This window comes from Pelophylax lessonae, assembly GCF_965119305.1.
Source record: "Pelophylax lessonae genome assembly, chromosome: 9".
Lineage (NCBI taxonomy): Eukaryota > Metazoa > Chordata > Amphibia > Anura > Ranidae > Pelophylax > Pelophylax lessonae.
Genome location: NC_138776.1, coordinates 241,014,376 through 241,036,778, shown reverse-complemented (window position 1 = coordinate 241,036,778; position 22,403 = coordinate 241,014,376). Strand labels below are relative to the sequence as shown.

General features: G+C 47.7%; 1 protein-coding gene across 1 annotated transcript in view; it reads right to left on the bottom strand.

Annotated features, from left to right (window-relative positions):
• ZDHHC5 (zDHHC palmitoyltransferase 5) overlaps nt 1-18,685 on the bottom strand; it is a 100,193-nt gene extending 81,508 nt beyond the window's left edge. Inside the window, exon 1 of the mRNA XM_082266752.1 lies at nt 18,538-18,685. The gene's annotated coding sequence lies outside the window, so the exon portion shown is untranslated. The remainder of the gene's footprint in view (nt 1-18,537) is intronic.
• Nucleotides 18,686-22,403: the final 3,718 nt, after the last annotated feature.

Sequence of the window (22,403 nt, the reverse complement as noted above, 5' to 3'; positions counted from 1 at the left end):
CCCCTCTTATACAGTAGTGATCAGTCCAGGGGTCCCCACTGGAAGATTTCCCCTCTTATACAGTAGTGATCAGTCCAGGGGTCCCCACTGGAAGATTTCCCCTCTTATACAGTAGTGATCAGTACAGGGGTCCCCACTGGAAGATTTCCCCTCTTATACAGTAGTGATCAGTCCAGGGGTCCCCACTGGAAGATTTTCCCTCTTATACAGTAGTGATCAGTACAGGGGTCCCCACTGGAAGATTTCCCCTCTTATACAGTAGTGATCAGTCCAGGGGTCCCCACTGGAAGATTTCCCCTCTTATACAGTAGTGATCAGTACAGGGGTCCCCACTGGAAGATTTTCCCCTCTTATACAGTAGTGATCAGTCCAGGGGTCCCCACTGGAAGATTTCCCCTCTTATACAGTAGTGATCAGTACAGGGGTCCCCACTGGAAGATTTCCCCTCTTATACAGTAGTGATCAGTCCAGGGGTCCCCACTGGAAGATTTCCCCTCTTATACAGTAGTGATCAGTCCAGGGGTCCCCACTGGAAGCGTTTACAAAACTACGGGATAGATTTATGGACTATTTATTTTTTATTGGTAATGGCGGCGATCAGCGATTTTTATCAGGACTGCGACATTGCGCTGGACAGATCAGACACCTGACGTTTTTTGGGTACCAGTGACATTACTACAGTAATCAGTGCTAAATAATATGCACTGTTACTGTATAAATGACACGGACAGGGAAGGGGTTAACACTGGGGGTGATCAAGGGGTTAAATGCGTTCCCTTTTGTGCTAGAAATAAGGGATGACAGGTCTGCTTTATGGGGATATCTGGGGTCTTTAAGACCCCAGATCTCTCCACTACCCTTAGGCTGAGTTCACATATGCTGCGGCCACAGTTTACAGCAGGGGGTCTGGTGCGTCCCCGTTCATGAATTCAGGTGCGAATCAGGTCTGAATTTTTGACTGAATTCACACCTGAAATCGTAAACAAAGACATACAGTACCCTTATCTGTGACAGGAGGGAGCGGGGTCTCCTGATGATGTCACCGGGAGGCCACATCCCTAATGGCTATATAATAAGCTGCATAGATTGGAGACCGGCATAATCACCGGAGACAGCGTCGGAGGAGGACTGGAGGAAGAAGAAGAAGAGCGGAGGGGCCAAAGAGCGGAGGGGCCAAAGAGTGGAGGAAAAAAGAGCAGAAGAGTGGAGGGAAAAAGAGCAGAAGAGTGGAGGGAAAAAGAGCAGAAGAGTGGAGGGAAAAAGAGCAGAAGAGTGGAGGGAAAAAGAGCAGAAGAGTGGAGAGGAGAAGACCAGATGAAGATTTTTAATAAACTTTTCAAAACGTCTCCTGTCATTATTTACATACACTGCCTTTTATGGGGTGAATGGGTAGGGGTACAATGTACCCAATACCCATTCACATAGGGAGGGAGTCCGGGATCTGGGGGGCCCCCCTTCTTAAAGGGGGCTTCCAGATTCCGATAAGCCCCCTGCCCGCAGACCCCCACAACCACCGGCCAGGGTTGTCGGGAAGATGGTATGGTTCAGGGAGGGTGGGGCTGCTTGCTCGTCCCCTCCCCTTTCCTGGCCTGCTGGGCTGCATGCTCGGATAAGGGTCTGGTATGGATTTTTAGGGGGGACCCTATGCCATTTTTTCAGTGTGGGGCTCCCCTCAAAATCCATACCAGACCCGAAGGGCCTGGTTTGGATCCTGGAAGAGGACCCCACGCCATTTTTTTTTCCTATTTTGGCGTGGAGTTCCCCCTCAAGATTCTCAGAGCTCAAGTCACACCGCAAGTCGGATCATCCTGATCCGACTTGCGATGCGCCTTCCATTCAAATTAATAGGCTCCCATAGGGAAACATTGATTTTGAATGGAAGAAAAAAAACACGTATGACGTGGCTTAACGCTGTTTAAGCAACGTTATTCAGCCTTTAGCAGCATCAGACATTTTTACAGCTTGACGCTGCAGCTCCAGAACGCACTGGTTTTGGGGGTTTTTTTTTACAGCTATTAAACTCCTATGCCACTTGGAGCTCCTAAAAGCTCTATGTGTGCATGAGGCCATAGAATAACATGGATGGGCGTTTTGCAGCTGCAAAAAAAAAAAAAAAAAAAACGTCTGACGCTCCTAACAGCAGCTGCAAAAACGCCCTGCGTGCATCAGGCCTTATATCAGTTTTTTCACTGGACTGTATTTGCTTATTGAGCGCTGCACTTAGTATAAAGAAATAGCGTCCACCTGTATGCAATTTATCTCAGTATAAATACAGCTGTTCTGTGAAGTCCTCAGAGGTTGGTTAGAGAACCTTAGTGAACAATTAGCATCATGAAGGCCAAAAGGAACACATCAGACAGGTCAGGGGTAAAGTTGTGGAGAAGTTTAAAGCAGAGTTAGGTTATAAAAAAATATCCCAAGCTGGGACTGTACATTGTTTCAGCTTATACCAATGTAAGTACACCCATACCGTGAGTGGCTGCATGAGTGGCTGCTGCCCCTGGAAGTTGGAAATCACTGAAGTAGATATCACCACTCCAGCGATCTCCAATTTTTCCAGGTCCCAAGCCAAGTGGCTGCCATGCTGCATTGTGCCACCCCAGTGATCTCCAGTTGTTCCAGGTCCCACGCCAAGTGGCTGCCATGCTGCATTGTGCAACTCCAGTGATCTCCAATTTTTCCAGGTCCCATGCCATGTGGCTGCCATGCTGCATTGCACCACCCCAGTGATCTCCAGTTGTTTCAGGTCCAACGCCAAGTGGCTGCCATGCTGCATTGTGCCACTCCAGTGATCTCCAATTTTTCCAGGTTCCAAGCCAAGTGGCTGCCATGCTGCATTGTGCCACTCCAGTGATCTCCAATTTTTCAGGTCCCACGCCAAGTGGCTGCCATGCTGCATTGAGCCACTCCAGTGATCTCCAATTTTTCCAAGTGGCTGCCATGCTGCATTGTGCCACTCCAGTGATCTCCAATTTTTCCAGGTCCCAAGCCAAGTGGCTGCCATGCTACATTGTGCCACTCCACTGATCTCCAGTTGTTCCAGGTCCCACACCAAGTGGCTGCCATGCTGCATTGTGCCACTCCAGTGATCTCCAATTTTTCCAGGTCCCACGCCAAGTGGCTTCCATGCTGCATTGTGCCACTCCAGTGATCTCCAATTTTTCCAGGTCCCAAGCCAAGTGGCTGCCATGCTGCATTGTGCCACTCCAGTGATCGCCAATTGTTCCAGGTCCCACACCAAGTGGCTGCCATGCTGCATTGTGCCACTCCAGTGATCTCCAATTTTTCCAGGTCCCACGCCAAGTGGCTGCCATGCTGCATTGAGCCACTCCAGTGATCTCCAATTTTTCCAGGTTCCAAGCCAAGTGGCTGCCATGCTGCATTGTGCCACTCCACTGATCTCCAGTTGTTCCAGGTCCCACACCAAGTGGCTGCCATGCTGCATTGTGCCACTCCAGTGATCTCCAATTTTCCAGGTCCCACGCCAAGTGGCTGCCATGCTGCATTGTGCCACTCCAGTGATCTCCAATTTTTCCAGGTTCCAAGCCAAGTGGCTGCCATGCTGCATTGTGCCACTCCAGTGATCTCCAATTTTCCCAGGTCCCAGGCCGAGTGGCTGCCATGCTGCATTGTGCCACTCCAGTGATCTCCAATTTTCCCAGGTCCCAGGCCACGTGGCTGCCATGCTGCATTGAGCCACTCCAGTGATCTCCAATAGTTCCAGGTCCCACGCCAAGTGGCTGCCATGCTGCATTGTGCCACTCCAGTGATCGCCAATTGTTCCAGGTCCCACGCCAAGTGGCTGCCATGCTGCATTGAGCCACTCCAGTGATCTCCAATTTTTCCAGTTGGACCAATGTAACTATGTATAAAATATCCAAACCTGGAATTCATCTTTAAACAGTGGATATGCATAGATCATTTTTTGGGATTAAAGATATCATTTAGTATTAAAGTGTGATAAGCCTGCCAATCTTACCAGTTCCAGGAAATCCTTCTTGTGAACTGGTACCAAAACTGAACTACCTATTGAATCCAAAGTTGGACTATGACACAGCCACAGACTGGCACTGCATGCGATTATTAAATCCAGAACTAGAACACCCATGGCCGTCTACGTTTTTGATTGCCAAATTTCACCTCCCTAGACGATTTGTTCCATGCACAATTTTGGCTCCCTATTGCACAACTTTATACAAGCATTGTAGTTGCTCAATCACCCAGTGTGTCCTGGGGAGCCGAAATAAAAAAGTCATGTAGACACTTTACCGCTAAACCTGAAATTAAAGCTCAACTCCAGACAAGGCATTAACCCCTTCCTGCCGCCGCCTCCAGGACCTTTAGGAACTTCAAAATGGCGGGAGGCGAAGGCAGGCATTCCATTCATGTAACCTGTGATTGGCTGTCACATGATCAGAAAGCTCCTGATCGCATCAGGAGCTTTCCCGACCCAGCCAATGACAGCTGGGAGACAGTTTTGTGTTTACAAAGGGTTGCATATATGCAAACTCTTGGCGTTGAAGCCCACCCGCCGAGAAGCCGCATATATGCGTCCACGCGGAAGGAAGAGGTTAACCACTTAAGCCCCAGCCCTATTTCGGGCACTTTTTGTTTACAAGTTTAAACCAGTATTTTTTCCTAGAAAACTACTTACAACCCCCAAACATTATATATATTTTTTTTAGCAAAGACTCTGGAGAATAAAATGTCGGTCATTGCAAAATTTTTTGTCACGCGGTATTTGCGCAGCGGTCTTTAAAACGCCATTTTGTTGGAAGAATTTAGAAAAAGCACATTTCACTGCATTTAAAAAATACTAAACAGTAAAGTTAGGCCATTTTTTTGTATATTGTGAAAGATGATGTCATGCCAAGTAAATAGATACCCAACATGTTACAGTTTAAAATTGCGCCCCCCCCCCCCGTGGGATGGCGACAAACTACGGTCAATAGAGATCTCAATCTGCGACGCTTTAAATTTATTTAACAGTTACCAGTTTAGAGTTGGAGAGTAGCTCTTTTTTTTTTTTTTAATTATTGCCCACGCTCTGGCGATCGCGGCGATACCTCACATGTGTGCTTTGAACAGCGATTTAATTCGCGGCTTGACTTCCGTATACGTTTTTTTTGTGCGCGAGCTAACGGTGACGTGGGCGGCTACATTTTTTTTTCCTATTTTTTTTTTTTTACTTTATTACATGTTTTTTTTTTTTTTTAATCTGATCACTTTTATTGCTGTCACAAGCAATGTAAACATCCCTTGTGACACCAATATGCAGTGACAGGTACTCTTTATGGAGGGATCGAGGGTCTAAAAGACCCCAAACCCCTCCACTACACTTCCATTTATGCAAAACACCGAAAACGGCGTTTTTGCATACAGCCGTTTTTTAAATTTGCTGCGTTTTGCAGCACAGTAACCCGGAAGTGACGTCATGAACGCCGCATCCGTGTTACGTCATCGGAGACCCGATCAAAGCCGTTTCCGGCATTGATCGGGACTCCATCCAGCCGGTGGACGTGCCGGCTGGGTGCTTGGGGCCCCGAACAAAGTCACGAGGCTTTAGACAGCACAAAGCTGTTCTTTTACCATATTTCAGAGCGCCTCTAGGTGCTCACGTCATCGGCCGCCTCTCTCAATCTGACAGCTACAGCAGGAGGGGCCAAGAACCCCCTCCCCCCCCCCCCACTGACGTCAGTCAGGAGGAGAGAGGCGGCCAGACACGTGAACGGCGCTCTTATGTAAGGTATAAAACACTTTTTTTTTTTATAAGGCACCTAACATTATTAAACACAGAGGATTGTATGACAATTTTAATGTAATTTCAGCAGCAGGAGGGGAGGGACGGGCACTATCACTAGCTGACAGGCAGGGGGAGAGCAGGGAGGAGAGCTGTGGAGGGTAGAGGCACGTAAACTGACCACGGTGTCAGGGCTCAGCAGCCATGATAGACCGTGGTCAGTTTACAGAGGGAATTGCAGAACCAGGCAGGTATTTCAGGTAAAACAGAGGGCCAAATTACACAGCACAAGCACTGTGATGTATAACATGCTTTAAAGGAACAGGATCAACTTTTTTTTTTTTTTTATTAGGGTAACAAACGCTTCAATCACTGCAGAAGATTGTGATGTATTGAACTGAACAATTGGCTTGTCTATGTATTGGGACTGCATTGGGCAGGGCTGCCCAGTTCTGCACCTAGGAAGCCTGGGTGCTGAATACTCATGAACAAAAATGACCACGCACGACCATACTCGGATATACACAGATACTCACGTAAACACTAATAGCGTACAGGCATACTGAAAAGGAAAAACATCTCCTTTTTATCTCTTGGTGTTGGGAAAAGCTGTCAGAAGTGACTTATGCTATAACAAAAGGAAGGAGGCAGCATCCCCTCCCGATCCTTGTATTGACAGCCGAGCGGCTTCTCAGCCGCATCGGTTGTCATTACAAGACAGCCGACTGTCAGCTATGGACGCCGGTACCGGGGTGATGCCTCTAGCTGCAGGCATCACTCCAGTACAAGAACTTTCCGAAATATCGGCAATATCGGTAACCTCCGGGGCCTTTTCCTATATATCGGCCCTCGATATATCGGCTGTGCCGATAATCGGTCGATCCCTAATTTTCCAGCAAACAATACAGATGTTACCTTGTAAGCAACAAGTGTCAGAAAAAGGCTTGGTCTTCAAGTGGTAAAACTGCCCTCAATTACCCTAGGTTCACACATATGCAATGCCAGGGCTCGACAAACCCCAGTCGCATTGGCGACTAGAATTAGCGGCCTGGTGCCTGGGTTACACTGCCGGAGGGGGTCTTGTCGCCAAACATCCAAAGTCTCCTGCGAGGTGCGGGAGTCTCCCGCATGCGGGCTGTGGCTCCCTGATGCCCTTAAGTGCAGCGCCCACATGCGGGAGACTCCCGCACCTCGCAGGAGACTTTGGATGTCTGGAGACAGAACGGTGTCTGTCAGCTGTGACAGAACAGAGCCGATGCTTCCTGTGTAGTTCCGGCTCCATCCTGTCACAGGCGGATTGATATCAAATGCACTCCGCCTGTGAGGGGAAAGATACAGGAAGTATCGGCTCTGTATGATTCCCACTGCACCGCTCCGCACACACTCTGTTGTCTGTCATGTGTCTCAGGAGCCAGCATTTCCCGCCAGCAGTACCAACAGCAAAACCAGCCAGCAGTACCCACAGCAGAACAAGCCAGCAGTACCAGCCCACAGTACCCACAGCAGAACAAGCCAGCAGAACCAGCCCACAGCAGAACCAGCCAGCAGTACCCACAGCAGAACCAGCCAGCAGTACCCACAGCAGAACCAGCCCACAGCAAAACCAGCCAGCAGTACCCACAGCAGAACCAGCCAGCAGTACCCACAGCAGAACCAGCCAGCAGAACCAGCCAGCAGTACCCACAGCAGAACCAGCCAGCAGTACCCACAGCAGAACCAGCCAGCAGTACCCACAGCAGAACCAGCCAGCAGTACCCACAGCAGAACCAGCCAGCAGTACCCACAGCAGAACCAGCCAGCAGTACCCACAGCAGAACCAGCCAGCAGTACCCACAGCAGAACCAGCCAGCAGTACCTACAGCAGAACCAGCCAGCAGGACCTACAGCAGAACCAGCCAGCAGGACCTACAGCAGAACCAGCCAGCAGGACCTACAGCAGAACCAGCCAGCAGTACCAGCCCACAGCAGAACCAGCCAGCAGTACCCACAGCAGAACCAGCCAGCAGTACCCACAGCAGAACCAGCCAGCAGTACCCACAGCAGAACCAGCCAGCAGTACCCACAGCAGAACAAGCCAGCAGTACCAGCCCACAGCAGAACCAGCCAGCAGTACCCACAGCAGAACCAGCCAGCAGTACCCACAGCAGAACCAGCCAGCAGTACCCACAGCAGAACCAGCCAGCAATACCCACAGCAGAACCAGCCAGCAATACCCACAGCAGAACCAGCCAGCAATACCCACAGCAGAACCAGCCAGCAGTACCCACAGCAGAACCAGCCAGCAGTACCCACAGCAGAACCAGCCAGCAGTACCCACAGCAGAACCAGCCAGCAGTACCCACAGCAGAACCAGCCAGCAGTACCCACAGCAGAACCAGCCAGCAGTACCCACAGCAGAACCAGCCAGCAGTACCCACAGCAGAACCAGCCAGCAGTACCCACAGCAGAACCAGCCAGCAGTACCTACAGCAGAACCAGCCAGCAGTACCTACAGCAGAACCAGCCAGCAGTACCTACAGCAGAACCAGCCAGCAGTACCTACAGCAGAACCAGCCAGCAGTACCCACAGCAGAACCAGCCAGTAGTACCCACAGCAGAACCAGCCAGCAGTACCCGCCAGCAGCAGAACCAGCCAACAGTAAGTCACACGTGCTAGGGGTGCAACTATTGTAAATATACCAGCATCAAATCACTGAAGTGGTCATGGTGGTTGAAGTGTTCCTTTAATATCTCTCAGAAGTAAACAAAGTATACACGGGTCCAATGCCGGGCAACATCAGCCGGTTCGTTAAAAACTGGCCGCCATTGGGCCTGTGTGTATGGCAGCCAGTCCGACAGAAGCCGGCCATTCGGCATGCGTGAAAAAAAAAAAAATGGCTCCTAACTTTTTTAGCTGGCTCCTCGATTTCAAGCAAATTTGTCAAGCCCTGTGCGATGCGGGAACCAGCGCGATTCTAGTGCAGGTTCCCGCATTGCATCTCCCCTGTAGGCACTGCCCTCTGCGAACCACGGCAGGTATCAATACAAAGTTGATGACAACCCTGGATTGGTTCGCAGATAGCAGTGCGAACTGCGGATTCAGACAGGAATTGGATTGCAATGCGAAACCAGTGCAGGGGAAAAAAAAAAAAAAAAAAAAAAAGGTTCCTGCACCTTTTTTTTGCATATGGGGTTGGTGCCTCAGTTCAAAATTGGGACTTTATGGGCTTAATATGTGTGAGTTCATAAGAAAGTATTCATTTTTACTTAAAAGATAATTTATTATATGTTAACCATATAATGTAACAATATTCAATAGAGTATTTCAGAGAATTCATGTATATTATATATACTGTGTGGGTTACAGACCCATAGGTGATTGTGAGTAGGAAAGAAAGAAGGAAGTAGTGACAATGTGCTTAGGGTGACAATCACTAGCTCTCTATTGTTCCACGCTTGGGTGAAGCGTCGGATCCATAGGGAGGATGTTTCAAAGTCCTACGCGTTTCGGCCGTTAGGCCTTTATCAAGGGAGGTGTGTCACCACATCTGGAATATAGTAAATGGAATATTTAAGTATGTATTTTTTGAGCCAGTCGGAATATTTTTCCTTTGGTCATATAATAAAAAAGACGTACTTTGTTAGGAAAAAGATTCTGCCTCTGGTTTCTGTCTCAGGTCCTTATCTATCACATATGAATCGTGTAGTCACTGCTGCTAGAGTATAATTTGAAGAGTGTAAGTTTATTTTCAAGATATATGTTTTAATAAATTTTAGTATCTGTTTAGGTACTCACTTGGTTAGTTCATATATTTATTTTTGGCCAGGGAGCATCTAATAATGTCCTTGTTCTGATCCAATCTGGATTAAGATGTGAATATGTTAATATTTTAGTAATATAATTATTTTGGCATCCCTATGGATCCGACGCTTCACCCAAGCGTGGAACAATAGAGAGCTAGTGATTGTCACCCTAAGCACATTGTCACTACTTCCTTCTTTCTTTCCTACTCACAATCACCTATGGGTCTGTAACCCACACAGTATATATAATATACATGAATTCTCTGAAATACTCTATTGAATATTGTTACATTATATGGTTAACATATAATAAATTATCTTTTAAGTAAAAATGAATACTTTCTTATGAACTCACACATATTAAGCCCATAAAGTCCCAATTTTGAACTGAGGCACCAACCCCATATGCAAAATTTTACCCGGGATGATGGCTAAACCCAACTAAAAAGTTCTTTAGGAATCACACACCTACACAAGGTTCCTGCACCTTTTTTGTGCGAATCAATGGCTGAATTCACATTTGCATAGAAATCGCGTGTGATCTGCACAGCAATGCGTGCGAATTACATGCGATGTCTGATATCGCATATCTGTGAACCCAGGCTTACAGACCGAAGTTCAACCATTTGATCTAAAAGAACGAAATGATACATTGTAAAACGAGTTTATAGTTATCTCCAAGCCTGAGCAATGTTGATAAACATTTGCCAGAGGCTTTTTTTTTTTTGACAGTTGTTATCGAACAGAAAACAGCTCTGAACTGTATGAATCGTGGAATTTCCGAATTAAGATCGTCAGGGGGGTTGAATCGAGATCGCAATATTTTAACGATTAATTGTGCAGCTCTTATATATATATATATATATATATACACACACACACACACATACACACACAAATTTTAGCAGGGATTCCCTGAGACAAGAAAGTTGTTTCAAAGGTTCCTTCGTGTTGTAAAGGTTGAGAAAAGGATAAGTAACCCGTAAATTTTCCAACACCTGCCCCAGTGCCCAGCAGGAGAGGGTCCTTCTCCCCACACCTACTGTCACCTTTTGAAAAGAGCATGGCTGTGCGAGGCTCCACCCACATGGCCGCATCACTCAATCCACACTCAATCCACACTCAATCCACACTCAATCCACACTCAATCCACACTCAATCCACACTCAATCCACACTCAATCCACACTCAATCCACACTCAATCCACACTCAATCCACACTCAATCCACACGTCCCTGTGAATAATTAAACTACAAGTATCGTTTTCCACTGCAGCAGATGAACTTCTAGTTTCAGTGGGCTGTGGGGGGCGCTGAGGAGCGCTCTTGTAGTCCACCAACATGTCCTTTGACTTTCAAATCAGAAAGCCTACACAGGAGGTACGGGTAGAAAGCCGGAGGACATGTCAGCAGGAGTCCACATTGCACTTGTGATCTACAGATGCCATCCCGGCTCCTGCTGGAAAAAAATTATAAATGCACATTTTTTTTTTCTACAAAAATATCAATTATTTTTTTCATAAAAGTGAATTCATCCTTAACCACTTACGGACCGCCCACTGTGTATTTACGTCGGTACTTTGACATTAAATACCTGGGTAATGGCAGCAGATAGCTGCCATAACCCCGGTTTTTTTTTTTTTTTTTTAAGAGGAAGTAAACCCTCCTCTGACACTTGTATCTATAGGTAAGCCTATGATAAGGCTTACCTATAGGTACTGTAAATATCTCCTAAACATGTACGGTTTAGGAGATATTTACCTTTAATGCAGCCAGTGACGTCACTGGCGCATGCGCTCTGAAGGAACGGCCGATCGTGCCGTTCCTTCAGAGCCCCGTGCCGTGACCGTCGGCTCCCGCGCGCGTGCGCGGGAGTGACGTCACCGCGACTCCGGCCAATCAGATGGCCGGATGCCGCGATCACGGAAGACGGGCGACTGAACATGTCGCCCGTCATAGAGGTAAGCGGGAGGCACGGCGGGGGCTCGTTCTAAGGTAAGTATTTTATAATGAGCTAGTATGCGATGCATACTAGCTCATTATGTCTTTCTCTTGCAGGTTGTAAAAAAAAAAAAAAATTTTTTTAAACGAGTTTACAACCTCTTTAAAACGGCGGGCGGTCCGCTTTAACATAAAAGGTGGCCCCAGCGGCGGATTCGCTGCAGGATCACCCTTATAGGCGGCGGGAGAGGTCCCCCCCCCCCCCTCCTCCCCGGTCATTTTCCCCACTTACCGGACCCGTCGGTTAGCGGGGAAATGGATCCAGTCCGATGTCCCCTCAGGCAGGAAGTCGACTCTCTCACTCTATAGCCTTGGAGGACCTGGAGCGACGTCATACGCTGCTTCCTAGCAACAGATTTAAAGAGCCCATTTTTTTTTTTATAATGAAAAAAATTACTTTTTTTTTTAATGAAAAAATACTTTTTTTTTTTTTTTAGTGTAGATGTGAGGTCTTTTGGACCCCAGATCTCACATTAAAGAGGACCTGTCGTGCTTATTTCTATTACAAGGGATGTTTACATTCCTTAAAATAGGAATAAAAAAAATGATCAAAAAAACTGTGTAAAAATAAAAAATAAAATAAATAGGAAAAAAAAATTAAAGCACCCTGTCCCCACTCGCGCACAGAAGCGAACGCATATGTAAACGCTGTTCAAACCACACATGTGAGGTATCACCCCAATCATTAGAGTGAGAGCAATAATTCTAACCCTAGACCTCCTCTGTAACTCTAAACTGGTAACCTGTATACATTTTTAAAGTGTCGCCTATGGAGATTTTTAAGTACCAAAGTTTGTCGCCATTCCACGAGCGTGCACAATTTTGAAGCATGACATGTTGGGTATCTATTTACTCGGCGTAACATTGTCTTTCACATTATAGAAAAAAATTGGGCTAACTTTACTGTTTTCTTATTTCTAAATTTAACCACTTCCCATTCGCCCTAAAGGCGATTGATGGCCGGAAGGTGGTTGCATTATCCTGACCGGACGTCATGTGACAGCGGCAGGATAATGCGCTCGCGATCAGTGATGCGGCGTGTCACTCTGACACACCGCATCTCCGATCCCGGTAAAGAGCCTACGGACGTAGGCTCTTTACCATGTGACCAGCTGTGTCCAATCACGGCTGGTCACATAGTAAGAGCCGTTGATCGGCTTTCCTTATGCCCCGTACACACGCAACGATTATCGGCCGACTGATCGTCCGACTTTTGTCCAGAGTGGTGTTTTGTTGGTTGGAATGTGCCTAGACTGCACACGAATTTTCTCGCCCAACAAAAATCTACTTCAGAAGTGATGTCATGTGATGGTTTACTTTCCGTGTGTTTTTTCTTCTCTGAGCATGCCCAGTTTTGCTCATCAGATTTTTGTCTGCCGAAATCTGTACTGACTGACGGAAAATCGGCTGTTATGTTGACGGCCAACAAAAATTTTATAGCCTGCACACCAGATTTTTTTCGGCCGAAAAGTCGGAGTCAGTTGTCGGAAGCATCATACTAACAAGCTGAAAATCGGCCGATCGGACGTTGGCCGAAAATTCACGGCCAATAATCGATGTGTGTGTACGAGGCATCAGTTTGTGCACGAGTAGAGGAGAGCTGATCTGTGGCTCTCCTGACAGGGGGGGGGGGGGGGGGGGGTCTGCACTGGCTGGTAATCAGAGCATTGATTACCAGTGCAGACCCTTGCGGAAGGGGTGCCACTAGAACCACCAGGGATGCCCACCCATGACCCCAGGGATGCCCACCCATAACCCCAGGGAAGCCCACCATGGCCACCAGGGATGGCAATCAGGGCTCAGGGAGCCCGCCAGTGCCCTCCCCATCAGTGCTGCCCGCCAGTGCCCATCATCGCCATCTATCAGTGCCGCCCTCCAGTGCCCATTATTGCCCATCAGTGCCGCCTATCAGTGCCGCCTATCAGTGTCCAGCAGTGCCGCCTATCAGTGCCACCCCATCAGTGCCTCCTCATCAATGCCTAGCAGTGCAGGAAAAAATGTATCCATTTATAAAATTGTATAAAACAAAAAAACTTTTTTTTTTTTTTTCAAACTTTTCGGTCTTTTTTTATTTGTGCACCAAAAAAGAAAAAACCTGGCAGTGATCAAATACCACCAAAATAAATCTCTATTTGTGGGAAAAAAAATGACATAAAATTTGGTTTAGGGTACAGTGTTGCATGACCGCGCAATTGTCATTCAAAATGCAACAGCGCTAAAAGCTGAAAATTGGCCTGGGCAGGAAGGGGGTGAAAGTGCCCTGTATTGAAGTGGTTAAAAAAGTTAATTTTTTCCAAAGAAAAATCAGTTTGTAAGAGCGCTGCGCAAATACGGTGCGATTAAAAAATATTGCAACGATCTCCGTTTTATTCTCTAGGGTCTCTGCTAAAAATATATATAATTAGATTATATTGTAAGCTCTAATGAGCAGGGCCCTCTGATTCCTACTGTATTAAAGTGTATTGTATTTGTTCTGTCTACCCTCAAGTTGTAAAGCGCTGCGTAAACTGTCGGCGCTATATAAATACTATATAATAATAATATGTTTGGAGGTTCTTAGTAATTTTCTAGCAAAAAAAAACAAAACAGATTTTAACTTGTAAACAACAAGCATCAGAAAAAGGCCTGGTCCAGAAGTGGTTAAAATAGTAGAAATTTGGGCAGTGGTTAGCACTTCCGCCTAGCACCACTAGGGTCGCCGGTTCAAATCTCAACCATGACACTACCTGCCTGGAGTTTGCCTGTCCTCCCTGTGCCTGCGTGGAGTTTGCCTGTCCTCCCTGTGCCTGCGTGGAGTTTGCCTGTCCTCCCTGTGCCTGCGTGGAGTTTGCCTGTCCTCCCTGTGCCTGCGTGGAGTTTGCCTGTCCTCCCTGTGCCTGCGTGGAGTTTGCCTGTCCTCCCTGTGCCTGCGTGGAGTTTGCCTGTCCTCCCTGTGCCTGCGTGGAGTTTGCCTGTCCTCCCTGTGCCTGCGTGGAGTTTGCCTGTCCTCCCTGTGCCTGCGTGGAGTTTGCCTGTCCTCCCTGTGCCTGCGTGGAGTTTGCCTGTCCTCCCTGTGCCTGCGTGGAGTTTGCCTGTCCTCCCTGTGCCTGCGTGGAGTTTGCCTGTCCTCCCTGTGACTGCGTGGAGTTTGCCTGTCCTCCCTGTGCCTGCATGGAGTTTGCCTGTCCTCCCTGTGCCTGCGTGGAGTTTGCTTGTCCTCCCTGTGCCTGCCTGGGTTTCCTCCCACACTCCAAAGCAGTGTTTCTCAATCTTTTTTTAGCCAAGGCATCCTTTAAAAATGAAGGACAGTCTTGAGGCGCCCCATTCTAAAATGTAAAAATCTTTTACATAATGCAGCGACATCCACACAAGTAGGACACCCAACGTTGGAGGCGATTTATTCTTCCAAAAGCAAATTCACTTTTGCAAACTAGTACTGACTAGTAATCCAATGTTTCTTTTCTCCATCACCCAGAAGGATCTAGGTGTTCTGGTAGATCAAGATATTATTAGGCTTAGGATCTACCTACAGGGGTGTCCGAACTTTGGCCCTCCAGCTAACTCAGGGACTACAATTCCCATCATGCCTAGTTATGTCTGTAAATGTCAGAGATTCACAATGCCTCATGGGACGTGTAGTTCCGCAACAGCTGGAGGGCCGTAGCTTGAAAAGCCCTGTAAGATCCTAAGCTTAATAATAGCATGCAATGCCAAGCTGCCGTTTCCAAAGCAAGCAAAGTCCTTTCTTGTATTACCAGAGGCATGGACTCCAGAGAGGGAGATATAATTTTGCCCCTGTACAAATCATTAGTAAGACCTCATCTGGAATTTGCAGTTCAGTTTTGGGCACCAGTTCTCAAAAAGGATATCGGGGAACTGGAGAAAGTGCAGAGAAGAGCAACCAAACTGATAAGAAGCATGGAGGACCTCAGCTATGAGAAAAGATATAAAGGTATAAATACATAAGGGGTCCATATAGTGAACTTGGTGTTGAGTTGTTCACTTTAAGGTCAACACAGAGGACAAGGGGGCACTCTTTACATCTAGAGGAAAACTGATTTCATCTCCAAATACGGAAAGGTTTCTCCACCGTAAGAGCTGTGAAAATGTGGAATAGACTCCCTCCAGAGGTGGTTCTGGCCAGCTCACTAGATTGCTATAAAAAGGCCTGGATTCTTTCCTGGGTGTACATAATATAAGTGGGTACTAATATTTATAGGTAAAGTTGATCCAGGGAATATCCGATTGCCTCTCGGGGGATCAGGAAGGAATTTTTCCCCCTGCTGTAGCAAATTGGATGATTCTTTGCTGGGTTTTTCCGCCTTCCTCTGGATAAACTGCGGGTATAGGATTGTGTATATGGGATTGTATGGTTGGGTTTTGAATACTGTTTTTTTATTGGTTAAGCCGGATGGACTTGTGTCTTTTTTCAACCTAACTATGTAACTCAGCTAAGGTGCCCTCAATGCTGATGGAGAGGGGCAGGGGGGGGGTCACACAAGGATGCCATGCAGGTGACTGACATCCTTCTTATCAACTGGTGATGCCATTGGTCGTTAGGACGCCGGCTGATAGACGGTTGTATTGGTGCCCAATGATAACCCTGTGGCTTTGTGCAACTAAGAGGCAGCTTTATCCACACGCCCGCTTCTATATCATTTGTGGGCAATTTTTAGGCATTTTGCCAAGGCGCCCCGGTTGGAAAATGCTGCTCCAAAGACATGCCAGCAGGGTAATTGGCCCCTGTCTAAATTGTCCATTGTATGAATTGGGGACCTTAGATTGTTTCTGTAGGGGATCTATTGTGGCTGGGAAGTCTATAGTTCCTGTAGGGAATCTATAGTTCTGTGGGGGGTCTATTGTCGCTGGGGGATCCATAGTTCCTGTGGGGGATCTACTGTCCCTGGGAGGATATATGGTTCCTGTAGGGGATCTATTGTCGCTGGGAGGTCTATAGCTAATGTAGGGGATCTATAGTTCCTGTGGGGAGTCTATTGTCACAGGTGTTCTATAGTTCCTGGGGGATTTATAGTTCCTGTGGGGGGATCTATTGTCCAGAGATCTATGGTTCCTGTAGGAGATCTATTGTCGATGGGAGGTCTTTGGTTAATGTAAGGGATCTATAGTTAATGTGGGTGGTTGGTCTATTGTCGCAGAAGGGTCTATAGTTCCTGTGGGTATCTATTGTCACAGGGAGGTCTATAGTTCAAGTAGGGGATCTATTGTCACAGGGTCATCTAGTCACCGGGGGATCTATAATTCCTGTAGGGGATATGGTCGCTTGGGATCTATGGTTCCTGTAGGGGGTATTGTCGCTGGGGATCTATATTTTCTGTAGGGGATATTGTTGTTGGGGATCTATATTTCCTGTAGGGGATCTAGTCGCTGGGGACCTATAGTTCCTGTAGGGGGATCTGGTCGCTGGGGATCTATAGTTCCTTTAGGGGATATGGTTGTTGGGGATCTATATTTCTTGTAGGGGATATTGTTGTTGGGGATCTATAGGTCCTGTAGGGGATGTTGTCGCTGGGATCTATAATTCATGTAGGGGATCTATTGGCACAGGGGGGTCTAGTCACAGGGGGAACTATAGTTCCTGCAGGGGATATTGTCGCTGGGGATCTATTGGCACAGGGGGGTCTAGTCACAGGGGGAACTATATTTCATGTAGGGGATATTGTCACTGGGGATCTATAGTTCCTGTAGGAACTATTGTTGCTGGGGGTCTATAATTCCTATAGGGGATATTGTCACACGTGGATCTATAGTTCATGTAGGGGATATTGTCACAGGTGGATCTATAGTTCCTGTAGGGGATATTGTCGCTGGGGATCTATTGGCACAGGGGGGTCTAGTCACAGGGGGAACTATATTTCATGTAGGGGATATTGTCACTGGGGATCTATAGTTCCTGTAGGAACTATTGTTGCTGGGGGTCTATAATTCCTATAGGGGATATTGTCACACGTGGTTCTATAGTTCATGTAGGGGATATTGTCACAGGTGGATCTATAGTTCCTGTAGGGGATATTGTTGCTGGGGGTCTATAGTTCCTGTAGGGGATATTGTCACAGGTGGATCTATAGTTCATCTAGGGGATCTGTTGGCACAAGGGGATCTATAGTTCCTGTAGGGGATATTGTTGCTGGGGATCTATAATTCCTGTAGAGGATCTATTGGCACAGGGGGATCTAGTCGCAGTGGATCTATAGTTCCTGCAGGGGATATTGTCGCTGGGATTTATAATTCCTGAGGAGGATATATTGGCACAGGGGTCTATAGTTCCTGTAGGGGCTCTATTGTCACAGGGGGTTCTATAGTTCCTGTATGGGAGTATGTCGCTGGGGATCTATAGTTCCTGTATGGGAGTATGTCGCTGGGGATCTATAGTTTCTGTATGGGAGACTGTCTCTGGGGATCTATAGTTCCTGTATGGGAGACTGTCGTTGGGGATCTATAGTTCCTGTATGGGAGACTGTCGCTGGGGATCTATAGTTCCTGTATGGGAGACTGTTGCTTGGGATCTATAGTTCCTGTATGGGAGACTGTCGCTGGGGATCTATAGTTCCTGTATGGGAGACTGTCGCTGGGGATCTATAGTTCCTGTATGGGAGACTGTCGCTGGGGATCTATAGTTCCTGTAGTGGATCTATTATCACAGGTGGATCTATAGTTCCTGTAGGGGGATCTATAGTTCCTGTAGGGGGTCTATTATTGCTGTATGCAGAGGATTGTGCCAGAAGGGTGGGTATTGGACAGACACAAAAGGTGACTTGGAAGGGGGGGGGAATCAGATCCCTGGCCAATCCTATAGGAGCCCAGAGATCCCATGCAGGGATGATCCCCCCCCCCCCTCCTCCTGGAGGATGGAAGGTGCCCCCAGGAAGAGGTGAGTGTGCAGCCATAGAGGAGGAAGGAATGGACTATGTATAATAGGGGGGAGCCCTGGCCAGGTCACCTGTAGAAGAGGGCACACCGCCGGCAGACACACACCACCCACCTCCACCAGCAGGGTCCATTCTCCCACACCTCACCTGTGCCGCTGCTCGCCGGCTCCCCGCTCTCTGCCCACAAACTCCTAGGCGGGGACAGGAAAAATTCAGGGCCCCCCCAAATATCCTTCCGTCCGCTCGCGTCTCCCCGACACTTCACTCCTCTCTGCTCTCGGGCCTAGTGAGCCCTGATTGGTCGCTGCGCCCATAGACGTCATTCATGAACTCGCCATCCGCGCCCAGTGATTGGTGGAGAGCCTCCTGCCCGCTTGCGTACTGAGCTGCCTAGGTGTGTGCGGTACCATCACTTCCTCGTCCCAAGTCAGCAGCTGATTGGTGGAATACAGGCGAAGGGATTTCCTCTCACAGCAGAGCGTGTGGGCTTTTCCTTATTTGGCGGCTATGAAGATTGTCTGCGCTTGGTCTCCGAAAAAATGGCGGCCGACAGGCTTTCTTGCCTGAAGCTTCCCACCGGTCATTGAGAGAAGCTGCTGTGTCCTTTATTAGGAGCAAGTGACTGCAATGCCTGTTTTATATTGGCAGCAGTTGTCCCTTGCTGGAGTCCAAATCCATTTATTCTGAAAAAACTGTGAAATGAGCATCAGACGACGTAGAGAGTGGACGGTTGACGCGTTTCGCACAAATATAGGCGCGCTCTGCGTGGGTTTCCTCCCAAAGACCCTGATTTCTAGGGACTGTCCCTGATTTCTAGGGACTGACCCTGATTTCTAGGTACTGTCCCTGATTTCTAGGCACTGTCCCTGATTTATAGGGACATACCCTGATTTCTAGGTACTGTCCCTGATTTCTAGGGACTGACTCTGATTTCTAGGTACTGACTCTGATTTCTAGGTACTGTCCCTGATTTCTAGGGACTGTCCCTGATTTCTAGGTACTGTCCCTGATTTCTAGGCACTGTCCCTGATTTCTAGGTACTGACCCTGATTTCTAGGGACTGTCCCTGATTTCTAGGTACTGACCCTGATTTCTAGGTACTGTCCCTGATTTCTAGGGACTGACTCTGATTTCTAGGGACTGTCCCTGATTTCTAGGTACTGACCCTGATTTCTAGGTACTGTCCCTGATTTCTAGGGACTGACTCTGATTTCTAGGTACTGTCCCTGATTTATAGGTACTGACCCTGATTTCTAGGGACTGTCCCTGATTTCTAGGTACTGACCCTGATTTCTAGGTACTGTCCCTGATTTCTAGGGACTGACTCTGATTTCTAGGTACTGTCCCTGATTTATAGGTACTGACCCTGATTTCTAGGGACTGTCCCTGATTTCTAGGTACTGACCCTGATTTCTAGGGACTGTCCCTGATTTCTAGGTACTGACCCTGATTTCTAGGTACTGTCCCTGATTTCTAGGGAGGGACTGACCCTGATTTCTAGGGACTGTCCCTGATTTCTAGGGACTGACCCTGATTTCTAGGGACTGACCCTGATTTCTAGGTACTGACCCTGATTTCTAGGTACTGTCCCTGATTTCTAGGGAGGGACTGACCCTGATTTCTAGGGACTGTCCCTGATTTCTAGGGACTGACCCTGATTTCTAGGGAGGGACTGACCCTGATTTCTAGGTACTGTCCCTGATTTTTAGGTACTGTCCCTGATTTCTAGGTACTGTCCCTTATTTTCTAGGGACTGACCCTGATTTCTAGGTACTGTCCCTGATTTCTAGGCACTGTCCCTGATTTCTAGGGACTGACCCTGATTTCTAGGTACTGTCCCTGATTTCTAGGGACTCACCCTGATTTCTAGGGGGTGACCCGGATTTCTAGGTACTGACCCTGATTTCTAGGGGGTGACCCGGATTTCTAGGTACTGACCCTGATTTCTAGGGACTGACTCTGATTTCTAGGTACTGACTCTGATTTCTAGGTACTGTCCCTGATTTCTAGGGACTGTCCCTGATTTCTAGGTACTGTCCCTGATTTCTAGGCACTGTCCCTGATTTCTAGGTACTGACCCTGATTTCTAGGGACTGTCCCTGATTTCTAGGTACTGACCCTGATTTCTAGGTACTGTCCCTGATTTCTAGGGACTGACTCTGATTTCTAGGTACTGTCCCTGATTTATAGGTACTGACCCTGATTTCTAGGGACTGTCCCTGATTTCTAGGTACTGACCCTGATTTCTAGGGACTGTCCCTGATTTCTAGGTACTGACCCTGATTTCTAGGTACTGTCCCTGATTTCTAGGGAGGGACTGACCCTGATTTCTAGGGACTGTCCCTGATTTCTAGGGACTGACCCTGATTTCTAGGGACTGACCCTGATTTCTAGGTACTGACCCTGATTTCTAGGTACTGTCCCTGATTTCTAGGGAGGGACTGACCCTGATTTCTAGGGACTGTCCCTGATTTCTAGGGACTGACCCTGATTTCTAGGGAGGGACTGACCCTGATTTCTAGGTACTGTCCCTGATTTTTAGGTACTGTCCCTGATTTCTAGGTACTGTCCCTTATTTTCTAGGGACTGACCCTGATTTCTAGGTACTGTCCCTGATTTCTAGGCACTGTCCCTGATTTCTAGGGACTGACCCTGATTTCTAGGTACTGTCCCTGATTTCTAGGGACTCACCCTGATTTCTAGGGGGTGACCCGGATTTCTAGGTACTGACCCTGATTTCTAGGGGGTGACCCGGATTTCTAGGTACTGACCCTGATTTCTAGGTACTGTCCCTGATTTCTAGGTACTGACCCTGATTTCTAGGTACTGTCCCTGATTTCTAGGTACTGTCCCTGATTTCTAGGCACTGTCCCTGATTTCTAGGTACTGACCCTGATTTCTAGGTACTGTCCCTGATTTCTAGGGAGGGACTGACCCTGATTTCTAGGGACTGTCCCTGATTTCTAGGGACTGACCCTGATTTCTAGGGACTGACCCTGATTTCTAGGTACTGTCCCTGATTTCTAGGTACTGTCCCTGATTTCTAGGCACTGTCCCTGATTTCTAGGTACTGACCCTGATTTCTAGGTACTGTCCCTGATTTCTAGGGAGGGACTGACCCTGATTTCTAGGGACTGTCCCTGATTTCTAGGGACTGACCCTGATTTCTAGGGACTGACCCTGATTTCTAGGTACTGACCCTGATTTCTAGGTACTGTCCCTGATTTCTAGGGAGGGACTGACCCTGATTTCTAGGGACTGTCCCTGATTTCTAGGGACTGACCCTGATTTCTAGGGAGGGACTGACCCTGATTTCTAGGTACTGTCCCTGATTTTTAGGTACTGTCCCTGATTTCTAGGTACTGTCCCTTATTTTCTAGGGACTGACCCTGATTTCTAGGTACTGTCCCTGATTTCTAGGCACTGTCCCTGATTTCTAGGGACTGACCCTGATTTCTAGGTACTGTCCCTGATTTCTAGGGACTCACCCTGATTTCTAGGGGGTGACCCGGATTTCTAGGTACTGACCCTGATTTCTAGGGGGTGACCCGGATTTCTAGGTACTGACCCTGATTTCTAGGTACTGACCCTGATTTCTAGGTACTGTCCCTGATTTCTAGGTACTGACCCTGATTTCTAGGTACTGTCCCTGATTTCTAGGTACTGTCCCTGATTTCTAGGCACTGTCCCTGATTTCTAGGTACTGACCCTGATTTCTAGGTACTGTCCCTGATTTCTAGGGAGGGACTGACCCTGATTTCTAGGGACTGTCCCTGATTTCTAGGGACTGACCCTGATTTCTAGGGACTGACCCTGATTTCTAGGTACTGTCCCTGATTTCTAGGTACTGTCCCTGATTTCTAGGCACTGTCCCTGATTTCTAGGTACTGACCCTGATTTCTAGGTACTGTCCCTGATTTCTAGGGAGGGACTGACCCTGATTTCTAGGGACTGTCCCTGATTTCTAGGGACTGACCCTGATTTCTAGGGACTGACCCTGATTTCTAGGTACT